Source organism: Silene latifolia, chromosome 1 (assembly GCF_048544455.1).
Source record: "Silene latifolia isolate original U9 population chromosome 1, ASM4854445v1, whole genome shotgun sequence".
Taxonomy (NCBI): Eukaryota; Viridiplantae; Streptophyta; class Magnoliopsida; order Caryophyllales; family Caryophyllaceae; genus Silene; species Silene latifolia.
The window spans coordinates 45,074,053-45,080,370 of record NC_133526.1 but is presented as its reverse complement, the minus strand read 5'-3'; positions in this window follow the sequence as shown (position 1 = coordinate 45,080,370).

The window sequence follows — 6,318 nt, the reverse complement described above, 5'->3', positions numbered from 1 at the left end:
TCAACGAGCCATAAGTTAAACGGTTGACTAATCGATCACAGATACGAGATTATGACGATACCTCGTAGGACAACTTTTTATGACAACGTAATGGAGTCCTAAATGTTTTATAACATTCGGTGCCAGGTCGTGGATAGGATATCCATTGTGTACCTAGAGTCGATTCTTTTGACTATCAACTGTCTCTTGAGATTAAGGCAGTCTTTGGGTGACTTTGGTTTCTTTCTCACGGTCTCTACCGTGAATCGGGGCTAAGTAGATTTTTTCTGGGTCATTTCATACTGTGCTTACGTCTGCAGGATTCGAGTTGAGGAAAATATCCATCCTTTATCAGGTATAGTTATTTCTCAGGGCCACTCGAGGAGTTGTAACTGAAATGCACGGCCATGCTCGAATGTTGATTCGTTTATCAGTTAAGTTACTCTCTAGTCGGGAAAACCACTCTTGATACTGATCACTTGTAAAATACGACCTTTGTGAATTCGGATTTGCAAATTGTTTTACATTGAGTGGGAGAAATTTTAAAGGATATGAGAATCGGTTATCGCACATACACTTGTGGGGACAAGTGGGAGTTTGTTGAAGCTGATGTCCTCCACAAATTAGTGTGATAACATTTGTAAATCTCTTACAGGTTCACAAGGGTATACTTTGTATATTTAATCAGTTGATTAACGTTTACCTAATAACGGTTGGCTTGCTAGAAAGTTTGACGTTATTATCATACAGATGGCGGTGATCAACTGGTCCCTAAAGGTCACACCTATAGGACGTATTTGAGAAATGTGGTTATAGAAATATAATTACATTGATGCCCAAAATGACTAAAAAGTTAGTCAATGTGTTGATGAGATAATTATTTAATGAAAATTAAATAATATTAAGTTGAGACGAATTAACTGTCAATTCGTAAATTAAATATAATAAGTTATATTTAATCAAATATATATATGGTTAGTTTGGACGAATTAATCTGTTAATTCGTAGTTAAATATAATCAGTGGTATTAAATATCAACAAGTTGAATGTGTCATAGTGGTAATAGTGAGGGTACACAAGCCAAGAGGTCATGGGTTCGATCCTCACTAGATGACAATTTAACACACTATTTTCGGTCTGTTTGGCCGAAAATTAGGAGGTTATTTCTTTCCTAATTGATTTCGGATTTCGGTCTATATAAAAAGAAAGGTAGAGAATAATTTCTGACCTAATATTTTTTTCTGACCTTGCCTTCTCTTTCTCATCACAAGAACACAAAGACAATAAAATTTTACAGAAAATTTTAGATTGATTTCTAGCATAATCAAAGGGTATATCTCAGATCGTCTTGGGTGCAACTAATAGGCGAATATCAATTTTGATATTGTTCTTAGGCCAATTTTGCTAGGACCTGAGGTTAATTCTAAATCCTTTTACTTTTGTTTATGTATTTTATTTTATGACCTTAGATCATCTTTATTAAATCGTTATAATCCTTCATGTTAAAGGGAAGTATACAGATTATTTCCCACAGCATAGTCACTGACGTCACACATAATCTCAAAAGGAAGGCTCCAATCCGGTGATCGGATTATGGGAGCTGAGATAAGAGCTTGTTTAATCCGGTCAAAGGCTTTAACACACTCGTCAGTAAACACAAAAGGTGTATCTTTATGAAGAAGCTGAGTTAGAGGTTGAGCAATTTTAGAGAAATCCTTAATAAAGCGGCGATAGAACCCTGCATGACCAAGAAAACTACACACACTTTTAACATTAACCGGGTACGGGAGTTGCTCAATTACCTCAACCTTAGCTTTGTCCACCTGAATACCCTTACCTGACACCAAGTGACCGAGTACCACCCCTTCAGTAACCATGAAGTGACACTTCTCCCAGTTGAGAACAAGGTTGCTCTCCTCACAGCGCTGCAAACTTTAGTCAAGTTTCTCAAGCAAACATCAAAATCAGTACCATACACACTGAAATCATTCATAAAGACTTCCATGATAGACTCTATGTAATCATAAAATATGGCCATCATACAACGCTGAAAAGTAGCAGGAGCGTTACATAAACCAAAAGGCATCCTCTTATAGGCAAATACACCATATGGACATGTGAAAGTGGTCTTTTCCTGATCGTCAGGATGAATGGGTATCTGAAAGAAACCGGAGTAGCCATCTAGGTAACAGAAATAACTATGACATGCTAGTCTCTCTAACATTTGGTCAATGTAAGGAAGTGGGAAATGGTCTTTCTTAGTGGCCGTGTTCAACTTCCTATAGTCAATGCACATCCTCCACCCTGTAACAAGTCTAGTAGCAATTAATTCATTCTTATCATTCTTTACTACTGTAGTACCTCCCTTCTTAGGTACAACTTGGACAGGACTGACCCATTTAGAATCATATATAGAGTAGATAATACTAGCATCAAGTAATTTCTGTACCTCTTTTCTCACCACCTCCTGCATTGGAGGATTTAGTCGTCTCTGACCCTGTGCGCTTGTGGCCTTCTTCCAAATAAATATGGTGCATACAAAAATCAGGACTAATACCTTTCAGATCATCAATGCTATACCCAATGGCCTTTTTATGAGTTCTCAAAACAGTCAACAAAGCAGATAGTTGACCTTCAGTTAGGCTAGCATTGACAATCACTGGGTTCATTTAACAGTCATCAAGAAATTCATACTTAAGATGAGAGGGAAGGGGCTTTAGTTCAGGTTTCTTTACCTCAGTTACCTTAGGTGCAGTACCCAAACTATATACCCTTTGATGGGGGCATTCCTCTCCAGTTAGAAGCTTCTCAATCCGATGAACTTCTGGACTCGATGAACTTCTGGACTCCATGAACCCGTCTGATCAGCTGAATCCGTGACTAGGGTAATCTCCAGAGGATCCCTGTCCAAACACATAGGAAGACACTCATCAATAGTAAAATTAACAACATCTATACTATGACAAGTCTCTTCTATCATGGGATGTTTTAATGCTTTCTCCAAGTTAAAGACAATTGTGTCATCCCCCACAGCTAAAGTCAATCTCCCTTGCCTAACATCTATAACCGCCCCCGCAGTGTGTAGGAACGGTCTGCCTAAAATGATAGGGATTTGGTTGTCTTCAGCCATATCCATGACAACGAAATCAACGGGAATGAAAAACTCCCCAATACGAACGAGAACATCCTCCAACACCCCCAATGGGTGTTTAACAGATCTATCGGCCACCTGTAGTGTAATATTAGTAAATGTCAACGGACCCATATTTAATTTCTTACAAATAGAATAAGGCATAACGCTGACGCTTGCTCCTAAATCACAAAGAGCTTTACTAATAGAAAGATGACCAATATGACAAGGGATAGAAAAGCTTCCTGGGTCCTTTAATTTCGGCGGTGTCACTGCACTTCTGAGTGTAAGCAATAGTTTCCACCGCATCAAAGGATCTCTTCCTTGTCAAAATCTCCTTCATGAATTTTGCATAAGCCGACACTTGAGTAGTTAATTCAGTGAAGGGAACACTTACCTGTAGATTCTTCACGAACTCCATAAACTTACCGAACTGCTTGTTTAGGTTGGATTTTTGCTGCCGATGAGGAAAAGGTAGTGCAATAGTAAAGGGCTCAGCTTGCTTGACCTTAGAATCAATTTTTGAAACACCGTTGTCTGTCGAGGAGGTGCCTTGATCGAGCCTGGAGGTGACTCGATCGAGCACACTGGTTCCTCGATCGAGCCTGGGCTGACTCGATCGAGGAACCTCAACAGGTTCAGCTTTCTCGTTCTTTTCGCTTTTATCGTCAGCTCGTGTTTCAACTTCGTCAGGTTCTTTTTCATCATCACTAAGCTCCAAATTACCCAATCTCTTGGGATGCATGAAAGGGGCCTCATCATCAGCAGTGGGCACATCATTATTAAGGCTTTGTAGGTCGGGATTTTCATATGTAGTACCGCTCCTCAGCTGAATAACATTTGCTTTCTCGTGCGCTTGTTTACCTTGAGGAGGAAGATCCACGGCCTGTTTTGATGGGTTTTGAAGTGCCATCTGAGCCACCTGATTATCTAGCATCTTATTGTGGGCAATCAGCACAGAAATTTGAGCCGTCTGCTTCTGCTGCATTGACAAAGTTTGTTGCAAAAGACTGCGCAACTCTGCCATCTCATTGTTCGGAGCTTGTTGAGGAGTTTGTTGAGGAGGCTGTTGATATTGATTGTTAAAATGCTGGCCTCCTTGATTTTGCCTTTGATATCCCCCTTGTGGTTGATTACCATGATTTTTGGGAGGGACATAAGTATTCTTTTACGGTTGCAGCTGCTGCGGGTTTTGCACATTTTGACTAGACCATTGAAGGAATGGATGCTCCTTCGTTCTTTCATTATAAAAGGTTGAGAAAGGTGTACCTTGTGCACCTTGTCTGTAAGCCTGAAAGGCATTAACCTACTCCAATGTGCTCATGCAATCAACTGCACTGTGACCGTCTAAACCGCATCTAGCACAAGACTCCTCTACTTGATGACTCATAGCATGAACTCTCTCCTTACTACCCAATGATTGGGTAGTCTTTATCTCGGCAATCTGAGCTGAAATAGTCTCTAACTGTGCCGCAAGGACACTATCAACACCAGTACCTCGCGTGCTTCCCCTAGGATTTCCATACCTGGCAGTATAGGTGGCAATCTGATCAATTAACTTCCACGCGTTATCATCATTGGTGTTGTCCTGAAACCTCCCATTAGCAGAAAAATTTAAAAGGGCACGATGATCGTCATACAACCCGTTATAAAACTGGTTGCAAAGAAACCACTTAGGGAAACCATGATGGGAAACTGATCGGACCCAACGTTTGAAGCGAATCCAAGCTTCATTCAAATCTTCACTAGCTCCTTCCTTGAAATTGGTAATTTGACTTCGTAGTGCGTTAGTCTTCTGAGGCGGGAAATACCTCTTGTAAAAAGCAAGAGCTAAGGAATTCCAGTCTGTAATTCCTTCATTCTCCATATCCAGGTCTCTCAACCACTCAGCAGCTCCATCTTTCAGAGAGAAAGGAAAGAGCACCTGCTTAACCTGATCTTGTGTCACTCCAGCTGTTAAAGGAATAGAACAGCAGTAGGTGGCAAATTTCTCCATATGTGTCGCAGGATCCTCAGCAGCTGCCCCTCCAAACATATTTCGTTTCACCAAGTTGATGTAAGATGGCCGAATCTCAAAAGTTCCATTGTCAGTAGTGGGCAGCTTAAATCTTTGTGGGATAAAAGCTAAGATTGGCTCGGAGTGACTGGCTAGAGTAGGCATGATGGTAGTCTCGGGAATAGTGGTTTCGACTGGGATCTCGGGAATAGGAATGTCGTCCTCTTTGTAGGACTGATCGGATGACTGTGCTGAGCTCGCCGTCTCGACGTCAAGTATACTCAAGTCTTCTACTTGACCCACTTCTTGATTAAATTTCCGTCTGTAGCGAAAAGTCTTCTCTGGTTCAGGATAAAAAGAGATAATCTCGGACCTATTAGACCTGGGCATACACAGAACTAACAAGAAAAGTGTGAGAAAGGTCTCAAGGAACTGGGTTCCCTGAGACAAAGAGACAAAATAAACACAAACAAACTAAACAATTGTTGCCTCCCCGGCAACGGCGCCAAATTTGATAAGGCTTAAGTCGTATCACCAAATCAAAGTAAAACTATCTCAAGACTAACAAGAATAGCTAGCAGTAAGACAGGTATCGAATCCACAGGGAGGCGGTAAAAGTTAAGTCTGTAAATATTTAAATTGTCTAAGGTAACCGTTTTCTGGGGGTTTGTTTTGTTTTGTTATCTAACCAACTAAATACGAGAAATAAAAAGAGATTAAAACAATGATATTAAAAGTCTAGGATTTCCGGTTCACTAGGTCAATTATATGGGGTCTATTAATCAATTGCTAAATCTACCAAGCTGTTTAAGGTTATAAGATCGGTCGACTCTATTATGCCCTTTAGATCGATTCTAACATGCGGTCGTTATAATTAGATACAATCTATTTGATTATCGCAGCCTATATTAATTCTAACCCGGTCGGTGAAAGGATTAATTCGCTACACTAATTAACAACTCAGGCCTAAGTTAATTAACTAGAATAAGGACAATAATCAAACGACAACTTACGCGATTTCACTAGCAATTAATTAATTTCCCCTTTCGAATTAACCTAGATCCCCTTCATCCTAGATGAGGAAATTAGCTACTCATAACTAAAGCAATAACAACAATAATAATAATTAAAGACATGATTAAGAATATGCAATAAGAATAACAATTGAAGAACATAAACTTGAATGATTAATTACTAAGGAAAGATTAGTACC